Source organism: Protopterus annectens, chromosome 3.part0, assembly GCF_019279795.1.
Source record: "Protopterus annectens isolate FY-2018-M chromosome 3.part0, PAN1.0, whole genome shotgun sequence".
Classification (NCBI taxonomy): Eukaryota; Metazoa; Chordata; order Ceratodontiformes; family Protopteridae; genus Protopterus; species Protopterus annectens.
In genome coordinates this window covers 1,979,587,669-1,979,603,690 of record NC_056731.1, presented here as the reverse complement: position 1 = coordinate 1,979,603,690, position 16,022 = coordinate 1,979,587,669, and positions in this window count along the sequence as shown.

Here is a 16,022-nt window from a genome sequence, read left to right as displayed (position 1 = left end):
TTCCAACACTAACTCCCACATCATAACCCCACCATCTATCGTCACAGTATGCATGTATGCGGCTATCAGTAACATACTGGCAATACATCATGTGTTGCCCTCGTGATCTTGATGTTTCCTGCTATTTGCTGCATGTCCTATAAGGTGCTCAAATGCATTTTCCTGTTCTACCTATTACTGCTTGTTCATAGCCTGTCTGCATTGTATGCAGTGGTGTCAGCCTCCAACTGTTCTTTTAGCTGGTCCCATTAGGGGTGACTACAGTGGATCATTTGTTTCCATTTCTTCCTTTTCTCTGCATCTTGCTCTGTCACACCAACCACCTGCATGTTCTCTCTCAGCACATCCCTAAACCTTATCGTAGCCCTTTTCCACTTACCTGGTAGCTCCATCCTTATCATCCTTTTCCTAATATCCTTCCTCAGCACATGTCCAAACCAATGCAATCTGAACTCTCTGGCTTGGTCACCAAACTGTCCAACCTGAGCTAACCCTCTAATATACTGATTCCAAATCCTGTCCATCCTTGTCACACCTAGCGCAAATCTTAACATCTTTAACTCTGCCACTTCCAGCTCTGACTCCTGCCTTTTTGTCAGTGCCACCATCTCCAACCCATATAACATAGCTGGTCTCACTACCCTCTTGCAGACCTTCTCTTTCACTCTTACTAGTACCCATCTGTCACAAATCTGTCCTGACACTCTTCTCCACCCACTCTATCCTGCCTGTACTCTCTTCTTCACCTCTCTTCTACACCCACCATTACTCTGAACTGTTGGTCCTAAGTATTTAAATACATCCACTTTTATCAACTCTACTCCCTGCATCCTCACCATTCCTCTATCCTCCCTCTCATTCACAGACATATATTCTGTCTTAGTCGTGCTGACCTTCATTCCTCTTCTCTCTAGAGTATATCTCCACCTTTCCAGGGTCTCCTCAACCTGTTCCCTACTCTCACTACAGATCACAATGTCATCTACAAACATCATAGTCCACTGAACTTCTGCCTGATCTTATCTGTCAACCTGTCCATCACCACTGCAAATAAGAAAGGGCTCAAAGTTGATGTAATCCCACTGCCACCTTGAATGCATCCATCAATCCTACTGCAGACCTCACCACTGTCACACTACCCTTGTACATATCTTGTGCCACTCTTACATACTTTTCAGCCACTCCCGACATCCTCCTCTCAAGGCACCCTGTCATATGCTTTCTCTAAGTCCACAAAGACACAATGCAACTCCTTCTGACCTTCTGTATAACACTATGAGTAAATTCAAAACAATTATTTATTAAAATATGATTGCTGAAAATGACTTAATTAAGACATGGTGTAGCTTTTAACACTGGTTGTAAAATATTTTCATTTAAACCTGGAAAATGAGAAGCATGTAATCTGAGATGCCATTTTACTTCTTTCTCTTCTAACTTGGTTTTGGTATCCCCTCCCCTAGGGTTAGGTTTTATTTGTTCCAATATACCAAAGTGAACATTTTTGTAAGATGGACACATTGTGGACTCATTAGAAGGGATTCTCTCCATTTTTTTTCACTAGTTCAACAGGAGGAGATCAATATAGTTGATTCAGAACTGGCAATTGTTAAGGAAAAACTGACTCATTTGTTGGATCTTATTAGCCAACTAGAGAATGGATTATCCAAGTGGTGGAACTGGAACGGGTTTTCCATGTTGGTTCTGAATGGGGAACAGAGAGAACAAGATATTGTTGTCCCGGGTGTAGAAGCTGGTGCAGTTGGTGGCAGTATATCACCTAAAGGATTAGGAAGGATGAACAAACTGACATTATGCAGCACAGTCTGTGTAGATGTTGAAAAAAGTGGAGCTTACCCAAAAGGTATTGTGTCAAAAAAAAAAACTTTTGCAGCCTTAGTTTCAGCCTCATCTCCTTCTTTTCCATTGATTGGACATACCTGTTTGTACAATAACAAGAACAGAGATGTGGCAGTTAATTCTTTGGCAGATTTTGAAGCTAAGAGAGTTACTGTTAACTTAGAGCAATTTATTGATAAGAATTATAATTTTACTGGTGAAGCTATGAATGATGATGGACAGGGTGGGACAGTTAACTGTAATGTAGGCAGTTCTCTTAAAAAACTTATTTTTAAGTTAGAAAATAAGCTTTTTAAAATTAAGACATTACAAATGGACAATGCCTATTTGATGAGGTGCTTACAATTATAAATAGTACCTCAAGGGTTGTGTGTTTACAAATTTCCTTTTGGACTTGGTTTTAATGATTATATGTGGAAATGGTTTGCTGAAATGTTTGCTAGGCATGGCTTTAAATTAATAGAAAAAAATATTAAATACAATGATGTGACTCTTCTAATAAAAATGTAAAGAAGTTGACTATTGATATAAAAATGGACTATAACACGGCATCAAAAAGTCATTTCTTCGAACAGCTTTTCTATCAAAAATGCTGTTAATAAAAATTGCTTTTGTGGGATCACAGTAGAGTGAAGATCGGAAAATGTGCAGTTTCCTTACTGTAGTGCAATCTCAGAGTTGGTATATATATTTAATGGGGGAGGGGGCTGCAGGGCCCCACAAGAGCAATTTCTATTAACAGGATTTTTGATTGAAAAGCGGTTTGAAGAAATGACATTTCTGTGTTGTGATATACACCCATATAAAAATGATTTAATTTTTCAAAAATGGGAAGGCTTATACAATAAACAGTTTACTATTGTCAAAAGAAAGTGTGCTATTATGTTTAAAAGAAAAATTAGAAAATTGGAAAGGGATGTGAAGCAGTCTGTTGAAAACCATGCATATCCAGTCAAAACGCATGGTTCTAAAAATATACATACAAAAAGCAATATTGCTTTAAAAAAAGAGTTAACATAGGCACAACTAATGTTCAGGCTAGAAAGGAAAGAGCAAAGAATTTTGTCTGCTTCAACTTTTCAGTGGACAGTAGGAGAGAGTCTAAGTCATTTCAATTCAGGACTGGGGTGGAATCAGCATCCATCTACAAACAGGTGGAATCAGGGCAAAAATTGGACTACTCAGTAATTATAAGAAATGACATAACTCACACCTTTAATGGTTTTCATATATATAATTTTACCAAAAATACTGTTAATAAGGACCACTTTTCCCTTTTTTTGAAGGGGTTGAAATTTGTTCCAACAAAAAGATTTCATCTAGTTGACTCCTTAATCGAAATGTAGCTATTTGTTAGAAAGCTCAAGCTAGCTATCTACTTCAATGGACAAGAGAAAGGACAGAATCATGATTTTAAAGGGAGAGAAGTAGAAGTGAAGAAAAAAAAGTTTGTTTAATCCTCCCCTGCACCCCACCATTAATATCGTAGAGAAGGCTATTACTGAAGATTTGTATAATTTGCAAGTGAAAATTAATAACAAAAGTTTGAATTATTATAATTTAAATAAAGGTGAAAAGCAATCATTTCAACAACTTAAACATGATAAATCAATGCGGATCATGAAACCAGATAAGGTTGAGGCATTGTATCATTTGGTTTGCTTGTATAGTCTAAGGCCATATTAGATTTATTAAGTGAAGAAGATATTTATTCCCCAGCAGCCATTAATAAGGACAACATAAGTTATCAAAGAATAGATTATTTTCTTGAAGAATTTTTATTAGATCAAAGCATTTCTATGGAGACATATATTGAAGGAAGAAAGCCTCATTCTTGCCACAATCTTTGGAATCCCAAAAATCCATAACAATTTGGAAAATCCACCTTTTAGACCTATTGTGGTAGGGCGGGGGTCTAAGACATACCCCCATTTGGGTTATGTACTGATAGATGGTTAAAATTAGTTTACAATAAAGTTAACCTCCTAATTATTTACTCCTGGGATATTTGAGGTACAATTAAAAAAGAATTATAGGAGAAAGAAATTATATTTGTAACAATAGAGGTGGTTGATCTTTTTTCATCAATACCCAGAGTAGAAGATATGGGATACCTTTATAATAGCATGGTTAGACACATTATGTTTTCTGAGAGAAAATCAATTTGATTAATGATTTAATGGCCATTGTATTAGATGATAATTACATATACTTCAAAGGGGAATATTATAAACAGAATAAAGGTGTGGCCATGGAGTCCTCTTGTGCTCTAATATATGCTAATTTGATATTATTGGATTGGGAATTTTATTGTGCTTTTGAGTGTAATTTTTATCAATATGTAAAGCTTTACTTCAGGTTCCTGGGCAATATTTTTATTTTGTGAAAACGGGCCGGAAGAGAGAGAGAGTCATTTTTGTTAACTACCTTAATCATTCTTCTTTTTTGAAATTCAAATATAAGTATAATAGGGAAGGACTTAACTATTTGAATATTTAATTAGACACACACTGAGAGTGGTTTTAAATCAGTTATTTATAGAAGGTCTACATTCAGTAACTCCTATTTGGATTTCTCTAGCTGCCATCCACTTAGTCAAAAGGAATGTATAGTCAAAGGGCAGTTTATAAGAGCAGTCAGAATGTCTTCACATGTAGAGGACATGCCTAAGGAGTTATCACTTGCTGGTAATATGCTTTTAGCTAGAGGTTATCCCCTAAGTTTAGTGGATGACATAAAAGGTTATGTAGAGTCACAATGGGGCAAGAAATATAAACCTTTATTGGGGGGGTTGGTTTAACTAAGAGTGGGGAAAAAGCAAGAAACAGCAAAGTTTGAGAGGGTCCTTGTTATAAAATATGGGCCAATGGCAAGACAGGTTAAAAATATCCTTAATAACAATTGGAATATTTTAAAGAGCGACCCACGCATATACAAAATTTTAGGTACAGAACCTATATTTACTTTTAAATCAAGTCCTAATTTAAAAGGGAAATTTGAGAGAGGGGTTCAGATTCATGATTTTTATGGTATTCAAAGGAAGGGGACCACAAAGTGTGGTACATGTGTCCAATGGCCCTACATTGTTGAATGAGAAAGTTTAATTTTGGAAAACGGTTTATGTTCCAAGATTTCTTTTATAAGAAGTAATTGTCAGTCTAAAGGGGTGATTTACCTCACTAAATGTATTTGGTGCTCTGCTTACTATGTAGGTAAAATAGAGAGATGTCTCCATAAAAGAATATATGAACATTAGTACCAGATTAGTAAGCAAAATGTAAATAACACACTATATAAACACTCCACAAGGTGTCCATCTTACAAATATTTGTGTTTTTGTATATTGGAACAAATAAAACCTAACCCTAGGGGAGAGGATGCCAAAACCAAGTTAGAAGAGAAAGAAGTTAAATGGAAGCTCAGATTACATGCTTCCCATTTTCCAGGTTTAAATAAAAATATTTATTTACAACCTGTGTTAAAAGCTAGGGCATGTCCTAATTAAGTCATTTTCAGCAATCATATTTTTAATAAATACATTTTTTGAATTTACTTATATGTATTGTATCTTTAAGAAGTTAATACAATTAATTAACATGGAACTTTTTATTATATAAAAGAAAGTGGTTTACAAATGGAAGGTGATTCTGATGAGGTCCTAGTTTTTAAAGTATGAAAGCTCTTAATCCATTTATGATGAATGGTGGTGTTTTAATTTAAGAAATTCTTTTAATAAAGTAAAATGTGAACTTCGTGAAGTCTGTGTTTAGAGCATTTGCCGTATTTAGTTTGGTGATAGTTGTTTTGTGTATTGCTGCACTTTTTTCAGAGTTATAATTCAACTTTATATTTTCATATAGTCCTTTCAGCAAGTCATCACTTTGGCCACATTCATCATCATCCCCTTGTCTAATACTTCCATGACATTTAATTCCATTTTGAATTTCAAAAGATATAACGGTCAATAAAATAGAAGAAAACTATTCTCTAAGAAAGGCAGCCATTAAATAAACATGCAATCCTATCTGTTACTCTCACTATATTTTCATGAATAATTTGTAGTTTAGTAAACATCTCGTTTGATTATTTTTAAATATAAGGATTTAACAAAGAATATATATAATTTACTTTTCTTCATTCAAAACCTACTAAATATTTGTCTTCAGTTAGTAATAATAAGAAAAGATATATGTGAGGAAAATCTCTTCACACATATATTTAGTCTAAGTTATTTTTTATTACTGTGGTTATTACTTTATGATATTCTAACTGAAACTCAAAATGTGATATTTTTCTGGTTAACAATCATCATATACATCAATGTTCACAGTGGAACAAATAATTAACATTAAAAGCAATATATGCCCTTGTAAAAATATTGTTGCTAATACTTAAAACTCATCTGGCCCATGATAAACATGGAAAACTGAAATCACCCAGCAAAGTTAAGCTTAACAACATTTTCACAGATTTAAGAAATATCCCTCATACATAAAAAAGCTATCATAAAAAAAATTTAAAACATCAGTTAACCATTATTTAGGCCAGTTTTAGGTTTTCATATGTGTTTGTTGGTTAAACCTTTTTCTAACTGGTATTTAAGAAGTATACTCTTACTGCATCTTCATCCATATCATCAAATAAAACATTCCAGTCTATCCAACCATCTTACCCCAGGGATTTCCCATGTAAACAGACATCTCAGAATTAGATATGTCTTTCTGTCTGTCTTGCCATTGAAACTCTATTTTTGCAACAACATCAATATTCTCAGTTTGACAGTTTCTGTGTTCTTTTACTCCACTTGCAATTGGGTAAATCTCAAGACAAATCCTATTATTCTTCTATTTACTTCTTCCAGACTGTCAATGTCAATGAATAACCCTTAAGTATTCTAGACTAATATCAAAGCTGCAGGAATATGCAAGTTAAATGTCAATTTTCTTTATTTGTACTCAATTACTGTATCAATTCTACAAAATGCAAGTGATTTCAATGTCTCCTTGAAGCAATCATATTCTACAAACTTGACCTCCAAAGTTAAAGATTTCTTCCCAGGTGCCATGTCTTCCAGAGTAACTAATGCTTATCAAAATATGCCAACAATGCTATCAGTGTTGGTTAACTTTTCAAAATTTGACTTCCTTTTCAGGTAGTGACAAATGTTTTACATGATCTGCCCTTAGTGAACCATTCGCAATCCCAGTCCACTCCACTATCTTGTTTTTTTCCATATTCTAAAAAAAAGCATAGCATCTCAAATATTATTTTTTCCTTACCCTTACTTCCATTAAGTGTTGCTCATTCTGTATAAGTTGCTTTACCATTTAAACTGCCTCATCCTTAGTCTTGCACATACTTAAAACTCATCTGACAAACTTGATGGTGGTATGCTGGTCATGCAGAAAATCCACTTCATCAATTATGACTGCTCCCATACCTTTCATTATACGTTGTACAGTCCAGTTAAGCTCCACAGCTGACACCATATAGCTGACCAACTATTTGCAGTCTCACCTAATGTTTAACTATAATTCTTTGTTTTGGTTTCTCTTCTGAATGGAATCGCCATCATAGCAATACTAGAAGTCTAAATCTCAAAATGCACTCACTCGAGGCACTACTTAAAATGGAGAACATCGATATCTGTGCAGTGACTGAGACCTGGTTCAACACTCCAGAGATCACCCCTGCACTATCAGGCTATAAATCACACCACACTTTTCGGCCATGTAACCTGGACCGGAACACCAAAGGTGGAGGTGTGTCCATATTCATTAAGGATATCCACACCTCCAGGCTAGTTTTTCAGCATAATGCAGCTGAGGTTATCCAAGTGCAGCTAACTCTGGACAAAACTGCAATCCAAACTGTAGCTTGCTACAGATCACCCACCATGCTCCAGCATTCCCACTCCTCTTTTCTTGATTTACTGGAAAATATTAGGGTTCAACCAAACACCCTAATAATGGGCAATTTCAACTACCCCACCATTAACTGAGAAAACTACTCATGTGCCAACTCCTTCGTTCAACGCTTTCTGGAATTCATAAACTCCAATGCTCTGGATCAACTTACCCACACCCCCACCAGGGGCAACAATATCCTAGATCTAGCCATTACCAACATGAGTGACCGGTGTTCCACATCTGAAATCAACTCCTCATTGGTCCGATCCGACCATAAGCTAATTACCCTAGATATCCACATCCTGCCCCCAACCCCATTAAGGAAACCATGGTAAAAAATTTCTCCAAAGCCAACTTCATGCTTCTTAAGACAGAAGTGGTGAACTTCATGACACCCATGCAGATGGACAATACAGTTACAACTACTGAATCCTACACAACTGCACTTTATAAGCACTTACATGAGTGCATGGATCGTGCTATCCCAAACAGAACCAAGACGCTATCCTCCAAAAAAAGGAAGCCAATCTGGTGGTCCCCTGCCATAAACAAACTGTACAACAGAAGGAAGACACTGTTGCAAAAGAGAGTAAAATCCCATGAGTGGAGGAGCTCCCTGGTCAGCCTCAGTAAGAAGCTGCGATCCCTGATAAAATCCTCCAAAGCTAGTGATGAAAACAAACTCACCACTGATTCTAAAGACAACCACAAACCATTCTATAGCTATGTCAAGAATCTCAATGGTAACACTCAGATCTGCTCTGAGTTACAGCACAATGGCACTAAACATACAGACCCAACTGATATTGCCAACATCCTATCCGATAGGTTCAGTGCTAACTTTACCCCACTCTCACCCCCTAAAGAGCCCATCTCTATACTGGAAGAATGCAAAGTTCCTGTAATCATGGCTGCACAGGTAAAAACTACACTCTCCAAAGCTAAGAACACAACATCAATGGGACCAGACAATATCCCAGGCTGCGTTCTACATGAACTACAGAACAAACTGGCACCCCACCTAAGTACCATGTTCAATCATAGCCTCACATCAGGCTTTGTGCCTGCTGAATGGTGCACAGCGACGGTTATCCCACTCCACAAGGGAGGAGCCACCATGGACCCCGAGAGCTACCGCCCCATTAGCCTGACGAGCCTGGTCTGCAAGGCCATGGAATGTATGATCATGGAACTTATAAACAAAGACGTTGGTAATCTCCAAACTCTGGACCCCACCCAGTTTGGGTTTGTAAAAGGCAGATCATGCCTCCTAAACCTGATAGATTTCTTTGAAGCAATCACCAAAGCTGTAGACAAGGGTAAGGTGGTTTACACAGCCTATCTAGTTCTTGCCAAGGCTTTTGACACCATACCCCCTCTGGAATTATAGATAAACTTACTAAACTAGGTATAAATCCCTATGTCACAAGATGGGTTGCCAACTGGTTCACTGACAGAACCCACACTGTGAAAGTAGCAGACTCCAAATCCGACTTCAGACCACTGACAAGTGGAGTACCAGAGGGTTCAGTCCTGGGTCCCCTCCTGTTTGGTATCTACTTCTCTGAAGTACAGGCTAACACAGAAGGTCTTTGGCTAATGAAGTTCGCAGATGACTGCAAACTAGGAGCCATAATCGAAACTCATAACGATGTGGACATCCTACAAAACGGCCTCACTGAGACGGATGCCTGGTGTCAAAGCCATGGCCTCAAGCTCAATGCCGAAAAGTGCATTGTCATCCCCTTTGGTAAAAACTCTGTACCCATGAACTACAACATAGGTGGTAATATACTTAACACCGAAAGTGTGATAAGAGACCTTGGGACACAGGTGGACAGTAGTCTCTTCTTTGATAATCACATAGCCACAGTAGTCAGGAAAGCCTTCTATGTGGCACACCTCATCACAAAAGGTTTCTCTTCCAGAAAAGAAGAGGTAATTGTTCCCCTCTACTCATCACTCATTAGACCCATTATAGAGTGCAACACCTCTTTTGGTATGTACCTCACAAGACATCTACAACAACTGGGAAGGTCGCAGAAATGCCTCACAAAGAGGATTACCATCCTCAAACAGATGCCCTACACAGACCGTCTCAAAAAACTCCAGCTTTACTCCATCACATATTGCCTACTCAGAGGTGATCTCTGCCTAACATACAAAGCTATGTCAAACCCAGAGCTGTTGGACATGCTCCTCTTAAAGAAATCCCAATCCCTCCAAGCTACACGCTTTAGGGACATAAACCATGTCACCACAATAAACAGAACATGCCGGAGGGATAGATTCCTGTCCCAGAGACTTCTAATACTCTGGAATAAACTACCTATCTATATCAAACAAAGCTCCTCATTAGCACTCTTCAAGAAAAATCTTGATGATTGGATGGGAAATAGAAAATTCACCCTGAGGATCACATCTGTGGCTCTGCTCGACAGTGGCACAGTAAAATAATTTTCTTGGGTGGCAAAAGCTAGGGTACCTTTTTGGCTGGGCTTATATAGGCCCCAGGACTGATAGCCTAGTACCTACCTATGAACCTATGAACCTAATCCATGTTCACTACTAGGGTCTATTTCAAAATATTGTGATTTCACCACACTTGTCATTTCTTCCATCACCAACCAAGAGATGATGCCGTTACTCTTCAGTTCACCAAATATCATGCTGAATATTATATTTTAATTTCTACATTTAGTGGCGTTAATGAATGATAGCATTTTCCTTGCCAGTCATGAAAGTGTAACTTGCAACAAAAAAAGTAGCAGCCTTTCTGTTTCCCTAAGTGCTTAAACTGCAGTCTGAAACAGTAACGCTTTTTGTTATGGTGGCAAAATATGCCCTATATTACAGCCAATTGCTGTAGTTCAATAGAATTTCAATTTACAGCAAAATACAGATACAGAGCACCAAGTAAAAACCGAAAACACTGGCTGCTCCCCAAGTCTACAGTTTTAGCATTAGCCTGAATACAACTAAAATAAATGCAAATATTCATCATAGTACTTGTTCTTAAACAACAACAAAGAAAGCAATAGGCCTTTGCAGTGCAGCTTCACAGCTATCACAATTGTGCCAAAATGACAATTCAAAATCTTGATGTATTTTTCATCTAAATTGTTACAGTTAGACAAATAGCAAATGATGCATGACTTTCTCTTATTATCAGGTAGGTTAAGACATCTAGTTATTGTTTACACTACTACATGTCAAGTCTCCTTTTCTTCTCACAAAGAAAGTCCCTTTTTTATCAAGGAAACTTATTTTTACTAATATTTAACCTACCATTTTTAGAACTATAATTGTTTCTTTCCAATGGTTATTGCTGTCTGACATTTTCAGTATTAGCACTGTGTTTCATAAGATTATAATCCAAAAAGAAGCCAGGTATAAAAACACAGATAAAAATAAAATAATATCCAACAATGGAATGCTAAACACTGAACAAGCAAGTCAATAAAATATTTCACACAACAGTGATGCTTTCACACACTTGCACTTTTTCAATACTTAAACATATTCAGTCCTACAACAATTAAATATTATCACATGTTTGAAAGTGACCAATCACTGTCTATCTTTGTTTGCAAGAGGTTTCAATCTAAAGATGCATTTAATCCCAGAGCTTTTTCAGCTAGAAACATATTAATCCAAATGTATTAATGTGACTCCAAATATGTATTAAGACCTCCACCTCAGAGACTTTTATATACGCATTCAGTTTCTCTAAAATAAAACTGATGCTTGGAGTCCTTCCCATTAACATGATCTGCTATGAGTCATTCATCTTTTAACTTGACTAAACTACATTATCTACTATCAACTGTGTCTTATTTCAAGGCAACCATTTACTCATATGATATAACCTCTAATCTTACTCCCAAACTTTTCGGGTTTGTTTATAAACTGTTGTATAACATCATATCAACTGTCTTTATAAATTCTTTGTACAGAGGGTGAACAATTAAGTTTTTTAAGGACTGAAATTATTTCACTAACAGGCAAAACAAAATAGAAAGAACAATTATTTTCACCCTTTGTAGGACTTTGTTATAATCAAAGTTCTGCTAAGGATGAAACAAATCACTTTTTTGCTGCTGCTTTAATTTTTTTTTTCATACTAAAATAATTGCATTTTTTTCTGTCTGTCTGTTCCCACACTGTTGATCATCAGCCTCTTTGCAGCCAATCTGTTGAATTGTTCCCCATTAGCAGGGCAGGGTTGACTGGAAGTGGCCATCATTCACACAAGCATCATGATGATTCAAGGGTTTTTCCTTATGTCCTAATGATTCCTCCATTGATGCTCGGCTAGCAGGGTAGAAAGAGGATATGCAAGGGGCTGGTCATCCATCATTTTCTCAAAGGATGCTGCAAGCAAGCAGCCCCATTCCCCTTCCCCCAGGCACAAGAAGCGGCATCCCCAATCTTCACCAGAGAAGAGACGTCCCTATGTGCTCCCAAAGATCGTCAAAGTTCACTACAGCTTTTTACATGCCAGTCATTTTTAGTTCCAATGTCTACACTAGGAGGGGGCACATTCAAAAAGATTAAAAATACATTAAAAACTTCTGGAAACTCAGAAGCTCAGTGCAGACAAAGATTTCTTTCCTGACCAGTAAGCCAGGACAAATGACAAATAATATAAATCATCATTTAAGTTAGCCTTATTTATTCCACATGCAGTCTTAATGTTACAGAGAAAAAAAAATGGATTCATTTCCATTTTCAAGAGCATTGTGTGTACTGATTTTGCAGATCATAAGTACAAGTTTGACAATGACTCATTCCCCAGGATTCAGAAAGAATAGCGTTGTGACTGTACTCTGATAAATACTTAAAACTTGTCTGGCCCATGATAAACATGGAAAACTGAAATCACCCAGCAAAGTTAAGTTTGGCAACATGTTCACTGATAAATAACATGATCACCATTGTGCAATGCATCCTAAAGGAGAACTGTTGTACATAAGTGTTAGAAAAATATGTATTAATGTGTGTATGCTTAATGCCAATTAATAATCAAATGAATTAATATGCTTTTCATTCTATTTTTCATGCACTGTGTTATATATAAATTGAATTTCATATGAGACTGAGAAAGATGCTTTTTGAAAACTGCAGTATGCTTTCTGAAACTTGCAAGATGCCCTCTGACCTAGTAACTGCTAGCACAGCAATATTCATGTTTATACCTTTTGGAAATGTACTTGAGAAGCAGGTGCTTATATGCTAGGTCAGGAACGAATGAATGAACAATACTATATTCTGTAAATGTAATGATTTCAAACAATCAGCTCTGTTCGAAGCATGAGAACATGTGCAGCTGCAGTAACTTAGAGATAAAGTAGACAAAGGATTATTAGAGAAATGAACTGTTAGCATTGTGCTTGAATTAGCCATAGTACCTCGAATGGTAACATAACATGTATCTAACTGGTAGTAATCAAGGCCATGTTGTTTTCCTCAGGAAGTTTCTCACAAAAATTGATAAATCAGCAGAAATTCATGGGAATGATGGTCAACAGATGATGATGAAAAGACTGGTAATCTGTTACGTCAGCTTGGTAGGCCATGTCTAGTTAGAGAATGTATAAAAATGAAAGTATTTCCTGTTTCTAGTTAGAAAAACTCTGTAATAGCACATTTTTGTCTCCTTGCTGCAAGATTAAAGTGCCTTAACCTGAACCTACAGTGTTTTGATCATTTTTAAAGTATACTTTTTCCTTTGACAGTTTGGTCCTTCGGACCAGAAAGTACCTCTCGCTCTAGGCCTAGGTCAGAATTGGGCCCGGTGGCATGCATCTGTACGGAGAAGAGGCCAAATTGGCTCTTCTGTTTTGAAAGACCTCCGACTGAATTGTCGTTCGAAAGAGGCCAGCCACTGTTTCTGATCTGGGATTGGAGGACGAGTCAACGATCCGGTGTATACCACGTGATAAAAAGGGTTACGTAACAATTTACAGCTTAGCTAAGGCAACAATGGGAAATCAGTGCACGAAAAGTTCCCGAGACCCGCCCCTAACTGAAGACGCGAAATATATGCAATTACAGCGTGCCGACAATGTTAAGTATTATACAAATTGGGTTGATAAGTATAAATTTGATGGTAATTTAGATAAACTCGCACTTATTAAACTTGTCAGGCAACTAAAAACAGACGCAAAAGGTCAATTAAAAAAGCAACAACAATTAGGAGTCCCTCAGGCGCATAGGTGGCTTGAGGAAGCAAATCGCAGGGAACAAAAGATAAAGAATTCAAAAACGATGTTCTTAGACAAAGAAGATAATAACTTGGTAATAGCAATGGCCCCTCCTTTGCCCCCTCCCCTTCCCTTACCAGAATATGAAGCGAGTGGACAAGCTGATCCACCTCCACTATATCCAGTTGTTTCCACAGCATCAAAACCATTTGTCAGGGATCCTATCGAGACAAGGTCTCGAACACGCGACTTAAGAAGGGAGATTGAACTATGTGAAATAAATAGAAAATCACAAGCTATGAGTGAGGAAGAGATATGTCCACTCATAGAAGTACCAAACCCTCAGGCAGGACAGGCAGGACAGGATCTGACTCTTTTAGTTTATAGACCGTGGACACCGGAAGATATCCGGAAAGCCATGGAGGGAATTCCCTATCCGAAAGTGAATTTTCGAAAATTTTTAGAAGACTTACAGGGTATGAGATTAAGTTACCATTTGAATGGACAAGAAGTAGAAAAAGTAGTTAGACAAATTGTGGGTCCAGATTGGCACATGATCAGTGGTGACTGGAATCCTCGTGACGCACAGCTTAGACCACTCCCACATACTAATGCAGAATTGGATGGCAGAGTGAAAGGTCTGATAGACCGAATCTCTGAAAAGTGGAAGCCTAGGGCTGATTGGACTTGCATTAATCAGTGCATTCAACAAGAAGGTGAAACAGTTGATAGATATTATGCTAGATTATTAGAGTGTTTTAATAACCACTGCGGAATGCAGATACCAGAAAACCAGACACAAGATTCCCCATATGAACAACAGCTAAAGAATGCATTCTTGAAGGGTAGTATAACTCCCATTAGCAGCTTTATTACAAAACACATGGTAGATCATCGTACGAGTAGATTTCAGCCATTACTTGAATATGCTAGACATGCAGAGAGACATTTTAATAGTAAAAAGAAAAAGAAAACTCAAGTATTTTCAGCAGAAGATGGGTCAGAAGTATTTGTAGTACAAACTGGGATAAAGGGTAAGAAAAATACCCAGGGAAATAAACAATCTGACAAGCAATCAGAAGATTTTGAAGAAAGAAAGAAAAGAGGTGAATGTTTTAAATGTGGGAAACAAGGACATTTAGCAAGGGATTTCAGGCTAAATAAGAAGGTGACTACAGAAAATAAGGAGGATGAGGAATGACTATATGATAGTCAGGAATCACTAGATGAAAATAAACAGGAAAAGACAAGTACAAATGTGATAGCAAGGGTAGAGGATGTGACAGAAGGGATAGAGGATGTACATGAATTTGTAGACATTGAAGAAAATGAAATTTTGGACTTAGCCTTATTGAGCCTAGAGCTTTACTTAGCAGATACAAAACCGGAATGACGCTTCTGGTAGAGGGGAGGGAAGTCAAATTTTTGTGTGACTCAGGGGCTTCACGGACCCTGATACACCCTTCCAAATTACCGGAAGATTCAGAATCACCAGATTATATACTAGTGAAGGCAGCTAATGGACAGCTGTATCAGGAGCCACTCTCCCATGACATAGCAATAACAGATCCCATTTTAGGAATGACCCAGAGAAATAAAATTGTAGTTTCTGCAAAATGCCCAGTAAACCTTTTGGGTAGAGACTTAATGCAGATATTTGGCATAGCTGTAGTTCCAACCATGCAGGGTATGGAAGCACAGTGACAAATGGATACTTTTGTAGTGTGACCGGAGGGTGAGACATATTATTGGTACAGCTAGGACTTGGTTACGACTGGTCCAGGGGCAGTAACCAAAGAACTGATGAACGTAGCCATCAGTAAGTCCCCCTCCCTCGACATTGACAAACAGAATTTGTTGCATTGCACTCTATATTACTGTAATAGACCAGGACCTGATAAAGATTATGAGCAAGAATTGTTTCAGAACCACGCAAACAGACTAGTGTTATGAAACTTGTACTGGGACGTAGAAGGAAACAGTGTATTAAGCTGTTCATTGCCCCAGGAATTTTTAGCACTTTACAAATCTAATCGATTGCCACATG